This window comes from Theropithecus gelada, chromosome 6 (assembly GCF_003255815.1).
Source record: "Theropithecus gelada isolate Dixy chromosome 6, Tgel_1.0, whole genome shotgun sequence".
NCBI classification, from domain to species: domain Eukaryota; kingdom Metazoa; phylum Chordata; class Mammalia; order Primates; family Cercopithecidae; genus Theropithecus; species Theropithecus gelada.
The window spans coordinates 33,966,316-33,984,541 of NC_037673.1; positions in this window are offsets into that span (position 1 = coordinate 33,966,316).

Genomic DNA, 18,226 nt, shown 5'->3' on the forward strand with positions numbered 1-18,226 from the left:
GAGGATGGTGCCTGTGTTTGGAGGGTGAGCAAGTGGATGGGCTTTTGCTGTGGGAAGGAAAGCCCAGAGCAGTGTCTCAGTGGGGGAATGTTCCCTCATCAGGGAGGCCCAGAGAAAATGTCACAAGGAGACCACAAAGCAAGCAGTGGCTCTGAAATCTAGGTCACCCAATTCACAGGTTTTCCAAGAGCTGTCTCTGGCTCTCATCATCACGCATCCCCCACGACATGGGCCATCTTGCTAAGTAACTACAAATCAGCCTCTGACTTTCCACTGCATTGAGACTTTCCATTCGTGTTTTCAATCCTGTCATCTATTCTAGTGGTTCTCAACCCTGGCTGCATATTAAACCAAGGAGCTTCTAAAAATATTAGTGCCTGTACTTCATCCCAGACCAATTGAGTCAGAATCTGTATTGGGACCTGGGCAGTTTTTAAAAGCTTCCCTCAGATGATTCTAAGGTGCATGCAGGGTTAGGAATCACTGACCCATCCTCTCCTTGACTCAAAAGGAATAAATAATAATATCCATAATTTGTTAAGCACTTATCATGTGTTAGCCAAGTACTACTTTGCTTTATCTCACTGACTTCTGTCAGCAAACCTATGATCCCATCTTATAGATGAGGTAACAGAAGCTTGCAGAGGTAAAGTGACTTGTCTTGTGTTATACAGCTGGAAAGAACTGGGCTCCATCTGTCTTTCCAGAGTGAGTTCTCCTGCCTTCCTGTAGAGAAGGATCTACAGAGAAGGATTCTGCAAAGAAGGATCTCTCCTTCTCTCTGCCATTGGCCCATTACTGATATCTTCCAAGAAATCACTAATGGGTCAATGACAGAGAGAAGGAGGTCAGTCTGAGAGCTGCCAGGGAGCCTGCCCTCAAGCATTGGGGTCAGAAGGTATTATGGGTTGGGTTATGTCCCCCCAAAAGAAATTGAAGTCTTAATCCCTAGTACCTGTAAGTATGACCTATTTAAAAATAGGGATTGTTAAAGTAAATGAAAACAGAGACCAGGCCTGTTAAATCTTACTTGGTTATCATTTCATATATGCTCCAGAATGTTCCTTATGTCTAGTTTTCAAAAATGTGAATAACAATTGGGCATAACTTTTTACCTGTGGGTTGAATATTAAAAACATGTAACCAATCAACTATTTTACTTGCTTTATACCTGTGTTTGTCCTGTAAAAGCCTCCCCACCCCTTGTGTTCCCTTGGTAGAGCTCCTGAACCTCTTCTGGTTTAGACTCATGCCTGAGTCATGAATTGCTGTTTGCTCAAACTCTTTAAAACTGTATTGTGCCTCAGTTTACTTTTGAATAGGTCTTTACAGGTGATCAACTTAAGATGAGGTCATTGGGGTGGGCTCTGACCCAATATGAATGTGTCCTTATTAAAAGGGAAAACTTAGACACAGAGGCAGACATGCACACAGGAGAACACCATGTGAAACTGAAAACGGGGATGAGGGTAATGCATTTACAAGCCAAGGAATACCAAAGTTGCAGCAGACCACCAGAAAGTAGGTGAGAGGCATGGAACAGATCTTTCTCTCACAACCCTTAGGAGGAACCAACACTGCTAACACCTTGATCTCAGACGTTGAGACTCCGAAACCATGACACAATAAATTTCCCCATTTAAGTCATCTCATTTGTAGCATTTTGCTATGTCAGTCTTAGCAAACAAATACAGAGAACATGTATGAAAACTTTTAAAAACAACAAAACACTGGAGTCTGGAGTCTATGCATGTATGATCTTGCACATGCAGAGATGGCAGTCTGAAAAGGTTTAGTAAATTGCTCAAGTTCATGGGTAGTAAGTAGAAAACTGGACCAGAGAGAAGAGTCCCTTGTCTTTCAATATAGGTTTCTTTTACTTCCCTCCAGTAATTTCTCATTAAATGCATTTTAAACATTGGTTTATTATTAAATCTTACTTGGTTATCATTTCACATATGCTCCAGAATGTTCCTTATGTCTAGTTTTCAAAAATGTGAATAACAGTTGGGCATAACTTTTTACCTATGGGTTGAATATTAAAAACATCTAGAATCTGCCCCAGGCAACCTCCATTTAGGTGATGAAGTCCCAGTTCTGCACAGTTGTCTCTGGTTGTGAAAGTTCACAAAGGACACCTGAGGACATCGGGCTCCTGGATACACTGGGACTGTCACGGCATCCTGCCTGCCCTGGGCTCAAGAGCCCAGTTAGGATGTTGGCACAGCCAGTAGTGTGAGCAGTAGAGGCGCAGATGCATATGAATATACGTGTAAAAGCCAGATCTGTGACTCAGCTTTGCAAGGCAGAAGCAACTTTGCAAGGCAGAAGCAAATATTTGTTTAGCTTTACAAAGGAGGCCGTTATAAGATGTGTAGGTACCCCGTGGCCTCCCCCATGGTGCTTTGCTGTGGCCTAAGCCAAAAGGAGATCAGTTATGATCTGGCCAAGGGACAGTCAAGAACTGTGTTAAACTGAACGTGTCTTTGTATCAGTGCCAACTTAAAGAGCAGCTAAAGGAGGCAACTGTTTGCATGATTTTCGAGAGCAGTGGAAATGTGACCCACCTCTCTCCTGCCTCTTCCCAATGAAAAATACTCCCTGTACTAAGCACAGTGAATTCTGAGATTCTAAAATCAAGGCTTAGTCTCTTTGATTTAAACCAGTTAGAGGTTTATTAATATACAAATAAAATTAAAATACACCTGGAGCTGAGGTAGTTTAGCTGTATTGGTTGTTTATGTCTTCATGTTAAGGGCTTTTTCAGATGCTCTCCAGAGAAATTCTACTGAAGAATAAGTTTTAAAAAGAATCAGAGTGTGTTCAGAAAGGGAACATTGCCTCTAGACATTAGGTATTTCCATTTGAAGAAAAATGGGTTCACGCTTTCCACCAGTACAGGGCAAAATCAGGAATGAAGTAACATGAGAGGAAGTTGGTCAGCTGGTCAGGATGTTACAATTTTGGTGGAATTACATGTTTAGAGTCATTATTCAAGTGGAGGAAACTCATTGCCAGTGTCCCAGGAATGGATCTGTTTCCATCACAAGAATAAGGCTTTCAGAGACTCATGTACAAAAACTAGCATCCTAATGTATTCATTTATAATGAAAAATATAACGCTCACGTTGGCTACATGTATTACAGATGTTTGCTGAAAAACAAATTCTCTTGGTCGGGAAAGCTATGTGAGAAGACAATCAGAGATGTGTGTGTTAAGCATGGTGGTTGTGTGCGTGTGTGTGTGCATGTGAGAGGGAGAGCAACAGAGAGAGAAAGAGAGAGATAATTTGTTGGATAATGTTAATGGCTGGTGTCATTGAGCATTTGTGTCCATCAGGCTACAAACAGAAAAACAGAAACCACACTAGATATTTTAACACAGAGAATTTACTATAAGAAATTACACAACACAGAGAAGTAACCATCTTGTAAGGTTGGGGGAACCAAGGGAAGAGGCTGGTGTCATCTGAATTTAGAAGCTAGAAGAAGGGACCCTGCAGGCTTCTGAATAGGGGGCACTGCCCAACTCAAACTGATGCATTTGGCAGGGTACAATGAGAAGAATTCTGGGAATATAGAAAGAAGTTTACCTGGAACCAACTATAGCTACCAGGGTTAAGGGCCATTGCTCAGATGACACAAAAACAACGAGCCAAAAAAAAAAAAGCAAGTGTCTTCTACAGCCATCCAGGACACTCTTCTGTCACCCAATATGGGTTGACAAAGAAGAAAAGTAATTTGCAGAATCTGAGTTCCAACATCCCAGGGCAGAGTTTTGAAGGGTGAGTTGGAGCTGAGAGACAACAACGTAAAACCTAATGCACCAATCTCCTAGGAATGTTCCTGCCACAAGGAATAGACACTCAAGCTCCTGGGGCAGAGCTTGAAAGACATCATCCAGGTTGGTCTGAATTCTCCTTTTGTAAATTTTATTCAGATCACCTCCATTTTTCCTAATCATTTCTTTCTTCAGACAGAGGACAATATAATTCCTTATACAAAAGCTTTCTTTTTTCTCCTGGTGTTTGCATCCAGTGTACCTGGATTGGATTTAGGGTATTCACAGACAATCTTTTGAGTCTTTCTCATTAAGATGACCTGCTAACTGTGTATTGGACACTGGTGGCTGTAGCTGGTTCCAGGTCAGCTTCTTTTTATATTCCCAGAATTAGCCTCATTGTACCCTGGCAAAGGTATCAGTTTTAGTTGGGCAGTGCCCCCTCCTCAGAAGCCTGAGTCTCAGCCCTGTAGGGTCCCTTCTTCCAGCTTCTAAATCCAGATAACACCAACCTCTTCCCTTGGTTCCCCCAGCCTTAGGACACAGTGACCTTCCCCAGGGCTAGCCTGCCCAGCCCTATTTTGCTATTTGAGAAACCAAGGTTGACTTCTGTAGATGGAGGTCAAACAAGCTTGATCCAGATCATGAAGAAGCCTGAAGCAGAGGCAGCTCTGACACTCCGGAACCCGGTTTCCCAGCGGGACCATGCTATACTGGCCTCCTAGTCATTTGACAAGGCAAACTGCGTTCACACAATGAAGGCAAGATGAGGGTTTTCTTGAAGATCTTGCTTGGCTACAGTGGGATCTTGAAAGATCCAAGCAAATTCCTCAAAATGGGACACTGATTTTCAGGAATTGCTTAATGTGATCGTGAGAGCTGGCAAGTCTGAAACTCACAGGGCAGGCCAGTAGGCTTTAAATTCTGAGTCGATGTTGCAGTCTTGAGTTTAAAGGCAGTCTGGAGGCAGAACTGTTTTCTCTTTAGGGTCCCTCAGTCTGTTCTTTTAAGGCCTTCAGCTGATTGGATGAGACCCGTCCACATTATGGCGGGTAATATAATTCATTCAAAGTCTACTGATTTAAATATTAATCACCTCTAAAGAATACCTTTACAGCAACATCTAGACTGGTGTTAGACCAAACAACGGGGAACCATAAGCTAGCCAAGTTGACACAAAAAATTCACACTATAAAAAGTAAATAAACATCCCAGGAGAGTTGAGAACATTTGATAATCATGAAAAATAATCCAATGATACTTGAGACACTGGAAGATAACTTTCTCATTCTGAAATATTCCGGAGAAGATGGGATAAGACTTTTTGAATGAACCTGCAGAGATCACCTCATTGTCCATATCCCCTAAGTTCCTCTAAGCTCAGCCTTCTTTAGGGTTCCATAAACCTCTCCAACCTAGTTAGCCAATTACTTCCATTGCTCATCAATCCTTCTCATGTGATCCTCTCTCCTAGTCATTGTCTCTTTGCCTTAAAAGTCCTCCTATTTTACTCCCTCTTCATGAAGTTTATCTAGGCTCATTCAGATAATACCACAAAGGGTTCTCGCTGTTATGGTACATATCCGAGCTACTCAGCGCTTGACATCATCTCTATGGCAGACACTGTTTGTTGTTATTTCCTTTTTTCCTTTTGTGGAGGCTAAAGCAACTCCACCTTGAATGCTAATCTTCCATGTTGACTTCTGATTAACACCTGTCCTGGGAAGGCCTCTAATATTTCCAGTATATTTATTGCTCCTTGGGTAAGATCATGTACTTACTGTAAATCCTGCCCTTCGGTTAAAACAACCTGGATGTTATCATACTTCACTTGTCCTACACACCCCATCTGAATCACACATACCCCTTCCTTATGATATATAAGTTCCTGCTCTGGGGAGTAATGGTGCAGGGATCCATCATCTCCTTTCAGCACTACTTGAGATACAGACATGGCTTCTGTTTCTAAATTCCTACTAAATGTTTCTTTCAGAGAAACTGCGTATGTCAGCTTCTGTCTTCGACCTCTCAGCTTCCTTGGACTTTGGGGTAGGCTTGCATAGACCTGCCCAGCATGGAACACCTTGTAACAGAGTCTTAATTTTGTTCTTCTGTCTTTCAGGTAAAGTGAGTTCTAGTCGCAGGAAATAAAATATGACTAGATTCATCTTTTGGCCAGTGACTATTTTAGTCATGGACTTGACATTATATGATATGAAGAGAATCTGCTGGGGAATTTTGGGAAGGACTCCTTACTCCTGGAAAGGGACATATAGAAAGGAAATGTACCTTTTCTCTCTCTTCTTCCACTGAATACAGTCATGTTTACATACAAAGTGGGACATTACAGCAAATCCTAGGATGGCAGAGCAGAAAGATGGAAATAACCTTGTCCTGGATGGCATTTGTGAGCCACCAAATTACCTAGTTACCTAGTCTTCAAACCACTCAACTGTCTTCTATGCGAGATAATAAATTTTCTGTTGTTTACACCTTTGAAGTGGTTCAAAATTATCTTTATTGTGTTATTACTTAATACTCTACGTATCTGTCTTATTTTTCCAACTAGATCAAACATCCTTGAGTGAAACAACAATACCATGATTATCTTTGTATATAGCCTGTTCTGCAACTCATACATAGTAAATACTCCATAAATGCCTGTCCTTGGTAGAATAAGGAAGTGGAAAATATAAACCAAATTAATGGATTAAGTATGTACTGTACTGGCTAGTTAAACACTGCCTGAGCTCAAATAAGGCAATTGTAAGGGAGTTGAAGGATTTAGAGAGCTGGAAATCCTCCACTTATTTGGTTGTCCCAAGATACTTCCTGAGGAGGCAGGGTACTTCCTCTACATGTCCAGTCCTTCTTCTGGGAGGTCTTTCCTGATTTCTTACAACAGAAACAATGCCACGTCCTAGACATTTTTCTAGTTAAATTGGCGCCTGCTGACTGGGTTCTGGCCAATGGGTGTGAGTGAGGCAAGCTGTTCCTCAGCTTAGCCTTTGAAAACATTCAGTGAGATCATTCTACTCTTCATCTCCTCCTTCACTTACTTTGGTGGCCATGTGTTCTACGTAGTGGAGCTATGATGGCAGAGTCTCTGTCAGCCTGGGTCCCTGAGTGACTGGGTGGAGGAGAACTCTCTGTTGACCCTTATAAAATATGTACTCATGGTGCCAGGCACCTGTAATCCCAGCTACTCAGGAGGCAGAGGCAGGAGAGTCACTTTAACCCAGGAGGTGAAGGTTGCAGTGAGCCAAGGTCGCGCCACTACACTCCAGTCTGGGTGACAGAGCAAGACTGCGTCTCAAAAAAAAAAAAAAAAAAATGTACTCCAAGTTATGAATAAACTTTATGGTGTTAAGCCACTGTGCTTTCAGAATTAATCTGTTACTACAGATAATCTATGTACTCTATGTACTGTCCCACTCAATAGACATCCTTAACTAGATATGTTCTCTCCCCTCCCGTATGATCTTAGAGCACTAAAATGTCTTCTTTGCAGTATTTTCCAAATTAAAATTTATATTTATCTATTGTATTCTTTTATTAATGCGGTTCTCTTCTCATTAGACCATCTATACCATGATGAGATCCTTGTTTTCTTACTACTGTACTTTTAATGCCTAATATAGTGCCAGCCATGTGATAGATGGCAATAAATATCTGCTAATGAATGGACAGATAGATGGATGAATAGATGGCTGCATATCGTCTTTAGCTACAGACCCACCTGAGTTTGAGTTCCATCTCCTTGACTTTCTAGCTGTTACTTTGTCCTTTCTAAGTCTCAATTTCCTCATTAGTAAAATGAGGCTCATGTTATCGATCTTACACGGTTGTTGTGAAGATTAAAAGAGACATTGATGCAGCAAAGCACTTTCTTCCTAGCACAGTGCCTGGCACCCACTCACTGTCAAATGTTGGCCATTATTATAGCTCAGGGATTGGAGAAAGGGGTAGAACTAAAGAAAATTACTAGAAAGAAAACATCAAGTCGGCATAAATTGTTTTATATTTCCTGCTAGTGATTAAACAATTAAAAACAGGATTTGAATCATTAAACCTATTAAGAGGTTATAGATCACTAAAAACAATTTCTTTTTTTTTAATAATTGACTGGGAAAAATTATGCCTCCATTGAATTCAGCTCCAGATACTACAGGGTGTTGGTGTTAAGTTTGGGAGGCTTCTGCATGCAATTTTGAAGATATTTCCTTAATTTCTTTGATTTTTCCAAAGATGAATTTGAAGAAATAAGGCCAGATTTCTATATAGAAACAGAGATAAACATCTTAAAGGAATAAACCTGTATAAATTTATGAATAATCCTTATAAAATCTTGAGTCTGCCTTGAAAATTAATCACTGGATTCAGCAAATAATGGAGCTTCTCTGTCTTGCCTGCTTTCATGGTTTGCCACAGGCTGTTCCAGGACTCTGAAAGTATTAAGAAGCAAAATGTTTCCACATGAGTAATGCTGATTTCAGAACTCCACCCGAACCACAAAGGGAGCAGATCTGGGGTTGGCATCCCAAATACATTTCTTTATTCTGAGCCTTAAACTAGGCAGTAAAGAAAAAGCATTTTTGGATTCTAAACCAGGAGTCCACCGAACCATCTCCCATTGGTTCCTGTCTGCTTGTGTGACATGGGGCTCTCATCTTTCAGAGCCATTTGCCTCTGTCTGCATGCCTTCCTACAAATCCAGTCAAATGCTCATGCTCCATAACTGCATCATTGGATGGCCCCATTTAAGACAGACTTTGGCACATAATTATCCAGTTTTTATGCACCTAACCGAATTATGATCTCTGGAAAGGACGCCTGTGTGATGAGCAATAACAGTACAACAGGATTTTAAGAAAAGCAGAGCCAGCTGCAGCCCATTTAACCCATTTCCTCACCCTGTTATATTTGATGAATAATAGCCCAGAAAAGAGAAGTAACATGCCCAAGGCAATGCAGCTAGTTAGTGGCAGCTCCAGAACCAAAGCAAAAGTCTGCTGACTGTTAGTCCAGGGATCTTCATGCTTCTTTATGGGTGATATGTTGTGTATCTAGTACAATGAGATGTTGCTCCTCAGTATTTAACGTACTGAAAAGAGATGAATTAATAATTTTTGTTTGCTGGCTAGATTATCACTCTGGTTTCTAAGCTAAACTCAAATGCCACTAATCCTATTAAGACTTCCCTGATGAGGCAGAGTGACGAGTAGAGAAACAGGCCGAGTATGGAAAGACTTGGCATTGGGTCTCAGCTGTTATAATTAGCAGTGCGACATTGAGTCCTTTGCTTCTGCACATTGCCCAGAAGCATGGCTTTCAGACTTCCCCAGAGCTGGGCCCCCAGACTGGGAGTACAAAAGGATTAAAGAGAATTGAGCTGTTTCCATCTCTTCTTCCTTGTTTGTTCCTATCCTCTGGGAAAATGGATCTTAGCCATCTGAAAAAGAGAAGACTTCTTGGATTAATCCTCCACATTGGGAAACTTTAGCTGGGAAAGAAGGGTATCTAGGAGAGGCATGAAAGATAAGAAAAACACAGTTCTGTACCTCAGTTCCCAGAGATTCAGATGCTCTATCCAGGGACCAGTAGACTTTTCTGCAAAGGGCTGTGTAATAAATATTTTAGGCTCTATGGACCATAGAATCTCTGTCTCAACTACTCAAGTCTGCCACTGTAGCTTGAAAGCTGCTATGAACAATTCAGAAATGAATGAGCAGGGCTGTGTTCCAACAAAACTTTATTTATAAAAACAAATGGCAACCCACAGGCCATAATTTGCAGACCACTGGTCTACTCTAAGCCTGATCACTCCAGGATCTTCTTGACTGAATTATGAAAGAGATTGTCGGGGGAGTCACTGTGGTTCCATAACTCAAGAAAAACTATCAACACATGGAAAATAGAATTTTTAAAAGGGCAATAAGTGGTGCTTCTAAACCAACTGTAGGAATCTGAATTTTTTTTTATCTTCCTATCTGTCTCCTTTTTGGTTTTGTCTGTATCTTCTGTATCTGTCCATATTTTTATCGGCTCCTCTATCTCCCCCTTTTCTCCCTCCTTTTCCTTTTGGATTATCATCATCACTACTCTCTGCCATATGTAGACCAAAAACATGTGTATCAACTAGGGATTTGAATGCTAGCAACAGAAATCATCACATGATGTCTTAGGCAGAAAAGTTTTGCATCAAAATGTTACAAGATGCTCACAGAATTGACTGGCAACTAGAGGACCAGGCTTGGAAAAATGCAGGAAAAACTGCATAGAGGGTCCCACATGGGAAACTAATCAGTGATTTTTCACCAGGAACAGTTTGGCTGTAATGTCACTGTTCGTGGAGTCAGACCTTGTATCCTCCTGGACATCCATAAACCACTATAACTAATTCTTAACTGACCCTTTGTTCTTTGTCTGTTATTCCAAATTCCTAGGTGGGAGTTATCCAATTATCTGATTGGCTGATTCTAAACTACATTCCCATGCTATAGCTACCATATGGTAGAAAGAAGGGGAAAACTCCAAACTTAAGTTCTACACTGGACAGCAGGACATTGAATCCCACTACTATCACACAAAAGGAGGGATTCTCACCATATGAAAAGTATATAGATATTACATAACCAACACATTGACAACAGCCAGTCAGCACAGATGAGGCATTCAAAGCCAAAGGTGACCTCTGTGTGAAACATCCAATTAACATCTGAGGACTGATATACAAGGGGTTGATTCTAAATTGACTACAGTATTATTACTGTATTCTGCCTATGGGTTCAGATATGGGAGGGAGATATAAATTGTCAACCTAATCAAATTTATATTCCCTGGCTGTAAAGGATTTTCAATTCATAACAGGAAGTGTAAGGCTACAGATTAATCACTGACATGGATTCGTACCCTGATAGGTGCTGGGTGACCCACATCTGCTTTCTAAGTCCATGGGGAATTTAACAATAAATCAAAACTCCAGGGACAGTCTCAACGTCCTGGCAGTTATGCCCATGAAAATCGAATATTTTCCAATATGCAGTGGGAAATCTGCACACATCTGTCTTCAGTTCTGAAACACAGAGCAGCTGGGAGACAGCTGCTCAGCCTCGGGGAAATAGGGTCAATTGTCCTGCGACACTCACCCCATCAAAATCTGGACCCACTCTTGAAATGGCTGCAATTCCTGGTATCAACCTACTTTAAGATGCATCACCTACCCTAGTCATTGTCACTGGAATTTCAGAAACCTCCCTTCTCCAATTTAGAAATGGCATCGATCAGTTTTATTCTGAAATGCATGATTCTACACTTGCTCCAGAAAAATCTCATTACTTTCGCAGAAAATGTCCTCTGTTTTGATTGAAAATTATGTAAGGTTTTGATGAGTTCCAAGTCATTATTTTACGGTTTCACAATAGACAACACATCAGGGAAGGGAAAGAAGAGGGAGCGAGGGAACACAGAGTCAATATGTGCAATCCTGTATGTTCATCATGGTACAGCACTTTTGTCTTTTCTCTTACTCATGCTTGTGCATATTTTAGTTCACCTTTTATTTTTGACATCATTTTGTCTCTAATGTTTTTACTTAACTTTTACCATGATATATATATATGTGTGTGTGTGTGTGTATAGAATATATATATATATATATGTCTGTGTGTGTGTGTGTGTATACATATATATATATAGAGAGAGAGAGAGAGGGAGAGAAAGAGACAGGGTGTCAGCCTGTTGCCTAGGCTAGAACGCAGTGGTATGATCATGGCTCCCTGCAGCCTTGACCTCCTGGGCTCAAGTGATCCTCCCACCTCAGCTTCCCAAGTAGCTGAGACTACAGGCACATGCTACCATGCCTGGTGAATTTTTTCTTTTGGTAAAGGTGAAGTCTTACTATGTTGCCCAGGCTACTCTCAAACTCCTGGACTCAAGTCATCCTCCCACCTTGGCCTCCAAAAGTGCTGGGATTATAGATGTGAGCCTCGCACCCAGCCATGACTTTTACATTCTAATGAACCAGTCCAGGTAGTCGAAACATCTTCTTGAATTGGAAATACAGTGCAGACAGAAAAAATAACAAGAAAAAAATGTAATTTTAAGAAGCACAAATAGTAACCTACTAATGCCATCAGCAGAACCACGTCCTTACTGGAATGTGAGCAGAGGTCAGCTGACCAATGCAAACCTTGGGTTCCCTTAAAAAGTAGAACACTTACAATAATGTTCAGGAATCTGTGAGATAATACTTAATCTTTCATTTCAAAAATTTCCAACTGTACATCCATCAACGTATTTTCCTCTGAAACGAGATTAAACCACCTGCTAACCACTTGATTGACATGTGACAAACAGTGATCCAAAGACCACACTTTGAAAAGGACTCAGCCTTCATGTCAAGTGTCAAGTGATAAGTAGAACAGATGGTGTGGGGATGTTTGGAACCCTAGAATCACTGGCTTTTTAGTTGAAAGGAACTATAAGAATAATCTAGAACAATACTGAAAATTGTGGGCTGTATGACTCAGAGTCACTTAGAATGAACGTGTGAAACTGAGTCAAGCAGAGGAGAAAGGTGACTATGAAATAGTAATAATAAGAATTTTAAATGTCACTGGCTTTGTTACTCAAGAAATAGATTGAGGACAGACAGTGCATTGGGACATTCATCATCCCACATGTCATGAAGACCAAGTGTCTGGCTATCTCTAAGACATTTCTTCCCAAAGAAATTATTTTTCCAGTTTTTTTCTCTACAATTCTCATTCCTATAACCAGTTCTCCAAAAAGGTGGACCCTTCACCAGTTCTAGAATATTTAATGTAATATCTAATTATCTTAGCAAAAACCCTTTATTAGGGGACTCTTTTTGGTGACTAGGGTAAGTTTCTCTGAATCAAGGAAATCTGGTTTTACGGCAGTGAAGAAGGCTGGAAGCCAGGAGCTTATGGTCCAAGTTGGACAACTTTATTAAGGGGTAATGAGGCATCCTGGCCTGTGAAGTAGGCCAGGAGGTGCTGAAGTTTTTAGATCCCACAGTTCCTCCAGCAGATCCAGGTAAACATATTTCTTACCATTGTAAACATGCCAGTGTTCGTGCCATGTTTACCATGCCATTAACCAGTAAAAGGGACTTTGGTTGTTTTATGGGGCAAAAGACCTGCCTCCCCGCCTTGGCTTCCCTCACTCCAGTCCTGGACCATCCTTGACAGGAAAGAAGAAGTTTGTACTGTTCTGTGAGAGGGCTCCATCTGCACAAGCACGTGTCTACCACACTTGCAGACACTCTGCTGTTACAGCATGAAGAACAGCAGCAAATGAGTCTTCTGGGATGTTTCAATAAGATTTATTTCTCCATCCTATTTATTTCCTCTCTGTGGATATCATGTGAGGCTTTTCAGATCCAATTCCCTACCCCACACCCTTACCTTTGCTCTTTTTCTTTGAAGTACTCTGAAGACCACATGCTCTTGAATTCTGGTTCTGTCACCATCACTTGAAAGTTGCTGATTTAGGGTGAAGAGCGGAGGAGCAGAGCAAAGGTGTGGGAGAGAGAGAAAGGGAAGAGGAGCAAGGAGCAAGACGGAGACTTGTTTCATCACTTTTCTGTCATATTTCCTGCCAAGGTCAATATGTTTAACCACGCTTTGCTTTCCTGGCTCATTGGGCAGCCACTCAGTATACAGACACCCAGGGGTCTCAGATAAATGTCTTTCTCCTCAAAATGTAATAGCCTTCAGCCCAGACAAAAGCCTGAGTCAGACAAATGATAGGCTGGTAAGAGATTTGGCTGGCTCTCAGAGCAGACTGGAGCAAGGAGGAGGCAGAAATGTTACCTGGCAGGCAAGCTCTGAGTTTTTTCCCTTTCTTTAGGAGTGGGTCTAGGTCACAGGCCTAGTCAATGTGTTAGGTTGTACAAAGTAGACTTTCAAATGCCACTATTGGCATCACAAATACCCTGACATGCTGTTTGTCATTCTGCATAATGCACAGCCAACTGTCCTGTCTATTTCTATGGGTAAATCTGAGAAGACACCCTTTACAGCACATGCAGGAGTCCTCTCCAACTCTCTTTGAGGTGTAAGATGGGCACAATTCACTCTCTTTCCCTGTCTGGTCACAGCCATTTGTTCTATCCATAATAGCATTATCATATTGCTTTCACTGAATATCACAGGTTTGGACTGCACAGGTCCATTTATAGGTGAATCTTTTTCAAAAATACAGCTGTCTCTCCATATCCCCAAGTTCCCCATCGACAATTAACATGGGTTGAAAATACAGTATTCAAGGGATGCTAAACCCACAAATATGCTGGATCAACTTTTTGTGTATGTGGGTTCTGCAGGGTAGACTGTGGGATTTGAGGATACATTGATTTTCGTATCCTTAGGAGTCCTATAACCAATCCCTCAAGAATATGGAGGTCCGACCATATTTACTCCTCTGAGTTCAAAAGTTCTTTTAGGTCAGAAGCTTAGGCTAGGTATTTTGTTTTCCTAGAATCTAGTGCTGTGCCCAGCACAAAACCAGCTTTCAGTGAATATACTTTTAATGACTGCAAAAAGGAATTAGTAATTCTCTTCAGCAAGACAGTCACAGAGATGCCCAATTATAGCTCCTCCAAGTCTTCACAATGGAATCAAAGAGTTAGGTGTTGAAAATACAAGTTGACCAAAACATAGTCCCTCCACTCCAGGGACTCAAGGTCAAGAGGAAGAGGTCAAGATGAGAAAAAGAGAATTACAGCCACATGAAAAGTTATGGTGAAGGTTTGAACTGCATGCAGGAGAGCAGATGCAAAGCTGAAGATGCCAAACAGGTTTCCTCCTCCTTAACAATTGTGTTCATTTACCAAGACTGCTGTAACAAAGTATGACAGACTGGGAAGCTTAGACAGTAGACATTTATTTTCTCACAGTTTTGGAGGCTGGGAGCCCAGGATCAAGGTGTACAGAGTGTGTGTCTCCTTGGATTGCAGATGACCACCATCTTGCTGAGTCTCTACATGGTTGTCCATGTGTGCACATATCTGGTGTCTCTCCGTGTCTCTAAATGTCTTCCTCTTACAAGGATACCAGTCAGATTGGATTATGGCCCACCCCAACAGCCTCATTTTAACTTAATTAACTTACCTCTTAGTTCCTTCAGGCTACTATAACAAACTGCCAAATACGAGATGGGTTAAAGAACAAGTATTTATTTCTCACAGTTTTGGAGGCTGGATAGTCCAAGATCAAGGCACCATCAGATTCAGTATCTGTTGAAGGCCTGCTTCCTGGTCTATAGACACCTATCTTCTCTGTGCCTTCACATGGCGATAGGGGCTGGGGAGTTCTCTGAGGTCTCTTTTATAGGGTCACTAATCCCATTCATGAGGGCTTTGCCCTCATGACCTAATCACCTCCTAAGGGATCTCTTGCTAACACCATCAGCTTGGGGGTTTAGAGCTCAACTTATGAATTTGGGGAAATACAAACATTCAGTCCATAACACCTTTTAAAGACTTTATCTCCAAATACAGTCATATGCTGAGGTACTGGGGGTTAGGACTTCAACATATAAATTGGGGTGGAGGGTTGGGACACAGTTCAGCCCATAACAATAACAATGACCCATAAAGATCCTGGATGCACCTCAGGCCTTAGCATCCCTGGCTCTACCATGTGCTGAGTCTGCCATAATCACCACTGCTTGGGCCCAGGAACTGCTGTCTCCCCAAGAATAGGCAGGCCTCTGAGGGGCATTGTTAAATGATGGGAAGTGGCCACCTTGCTCAGGACCTGACTGCAGATTTACTCATGCGATTAAATTACAGCCTTCTAAAGACACAATCAGTGCATAGAATGTTACTACAGTGTTATACCAGCTTTCTCAAAGAGACCTTTCATGCAAATACTTCCTAATTTAAATGACATCACTGCCTGACTCTGTAAGGCTGGCCTTGAACAAAATAATAGACCAAAAAAAGTAGTCATGTATTGCTTAATGATGGGAATGCATTCTGAGAAATGCTTCGAGAGGTGATTTTGTTGTTGTGTAAACACCTTAGAGTGTGCTCACACAAACCTAGATGGTATAGCCTACTGCACACCTAGGCTGTATACCATAGTCTATTGCTTCCAGGCTGCAAACCTGTAGCAGGTTACTGTAGTGAAGATCATAGGCAATTGTAACACAATGGTATTTATGTATCTAAATGTGTCCAAACACAGAAAAGGCAGAGTAAAAATTTGCTATTAAAAATTAAAAATGGTATGCCTGTGTATTAGTCTGTTTTCATGCTGTTAATAAAGACATACCCAAGAGTGGGGGCAATTTACAAAAGAAAGAGGTTTAATTGGACTCACAGTTCCACCTGGCTGGGGAGGCCTCACAATCATGGCAGAAGGCAAGGAGAAGAAAGTCACGTCTTACGTGGATGGTAGCAAACAGAGGGCTTAGGCAAAGAAAATTCCACTTTTAAAACTATCAGATCGCTTGAGACTCATTCACTATCACAAGAATGGCATGCGAAAAATCTGCCTCCATGATTCAATTACCTCCCACTGGGTCCCTTCCACAACATGTGGGAATCCAAGATGAGATATGGGTAGGAACACAGCCAAGCCATATCATTCCATCCCGGCCCCTCCCAAATCTTATGTCCTCACATTTCAAAACCAATCATGCCTTGCCAACTGTCCCCCAAAGTCTTAACTTACTTCAGCATTAACTCAAAAATCCACAGTCCAAAGTCTCATCCAAGACAAGGCAAGTCCCTTCTGCCTATGAGCCTGTGAAATCAAAAGCAAGTTAGTTACTTCCTAGATACAATGGAAGTACAGACATTGGGTAAATATAGCCATTCCAAATGGGAGAAATTGGCCAAAACAACAAGGCTACAGGCCCCATGTAAGTCCAAAATCTAGTGGGGCAGTCAAATCTTAAAGCTCCAAAACAATCTCTTTTGATTCCATGTCTCATATCTAGGTCATGCTGATGCAAGAGATGTGTTCCCATGGCATTGGGCAGCTCGGTCCCTGTGACTTTGCAGGGTACAGCCTCTTTCACAGCTGCTTTCATGGGCTGGCACTGAATATCTGTGGCTTTTCCAGGTGCATGGTGCAAGCTGTCAGTGGATCTACCATTCTGAGGCCTGGAGAACAGTGACCTTTGTCTTGCAGCTTTACTAAGCAGTACACCAGTAGAGAGTCTGTGTGAGTACTCTGACCCCACATTTCCTTTCCACACTGTCCAAGCATAGGTTCTCCATAAGGGCCCCACCCCTGCAGCAAACTTCTGCCTTGACATCCAGATATTTCCATGTATCTTCTGAAATCTAGGTGGAGGTTCCCAAACCCCAATTCTTGACTTTAGTGCATTCTCAGGCTCAGCACCATATGGAAGCTGCAAGGTTTGAGGCTTGCCCCCTCTGAAACCATGGCCCCAGCTCTATGTCAGCACCTTTCAGTCATGGCTGGAGCACCTGAGACACAGAGCTCTAAGTCCCCTGGCTGCACATAGCACAAGGACCCTGAGCCCAGCCCATGAAACCACTTTTTCCTCCTAGGCCTCTGGGCCTGTGATGGGAGGGGCTTCTGTGAAGACCTCTGATGTGCCCCGGAAACATTTTCCCCATGGTCTTGGGGATTAACATTTGGCTCCTCGCTACTTACGAAAATTTCTGCAGCTGGCTTGGATATCTCCTCAGAAAATGGAATCCTGTTTATCCTGTGTGTCTTTTTCCTACGAGAAGGAGAGCAAGGAGAAAAAGATGGGCTTGCTGGCTTTGTAAGTACTTTAAGGCTTGGCTGAGTGCAAACAGCTCACATGTTTGAGCAGACCAATTATTAGGCAATTCTCTTAACTCTGCTTCCACAAGAGTCTCTCTCTCTTCCCCCTCTCTCTCTTTCTCTCTCTTCTCTCTCTCACTTCTCTCTCTCTCCCTTTTCTCTCTTTCTCTCTCCTCTCTGTCTCTGTCTCTCTCCTCTCTGTCTCTTTCTCTCTCCTTGACTTACTCAATTCACTTTCATCCTGATCTATTATGTGTTGTAGACCCAGTTCTAGTTGTTAAAGTACTGGGTCATCAGTCTAACGCCCTGGCCAGGGAGCCAAGGCTTGAAGATTGTATTGTGGGGAGCCAGGGGGAAGTTGGGTAGAAACTGGAGGAGGAGAGCATCTTACACAATGGGAGAGCAAATTTTTCTAGCCATTTACAAACTTGGGGCCCTGGCAAGGGTGGTGGGGAATGGGCCCCACATAGCTGCCCATGTCGAGAGCTGTATACCTAAATTGGGAGGGATACCAGTGACAAGACCCCCAGGGTTCATAACCTAGATGCCTAAGGATGCAGCATAGAACTTCCTTAGATCCCTTTGGAGATACAACTTGCTAGAGGAAATGAAAGTCTGAACCATTAGTACCTAGGAGGCAGGGATCAGAGGAAGTAGATTCAGAGGT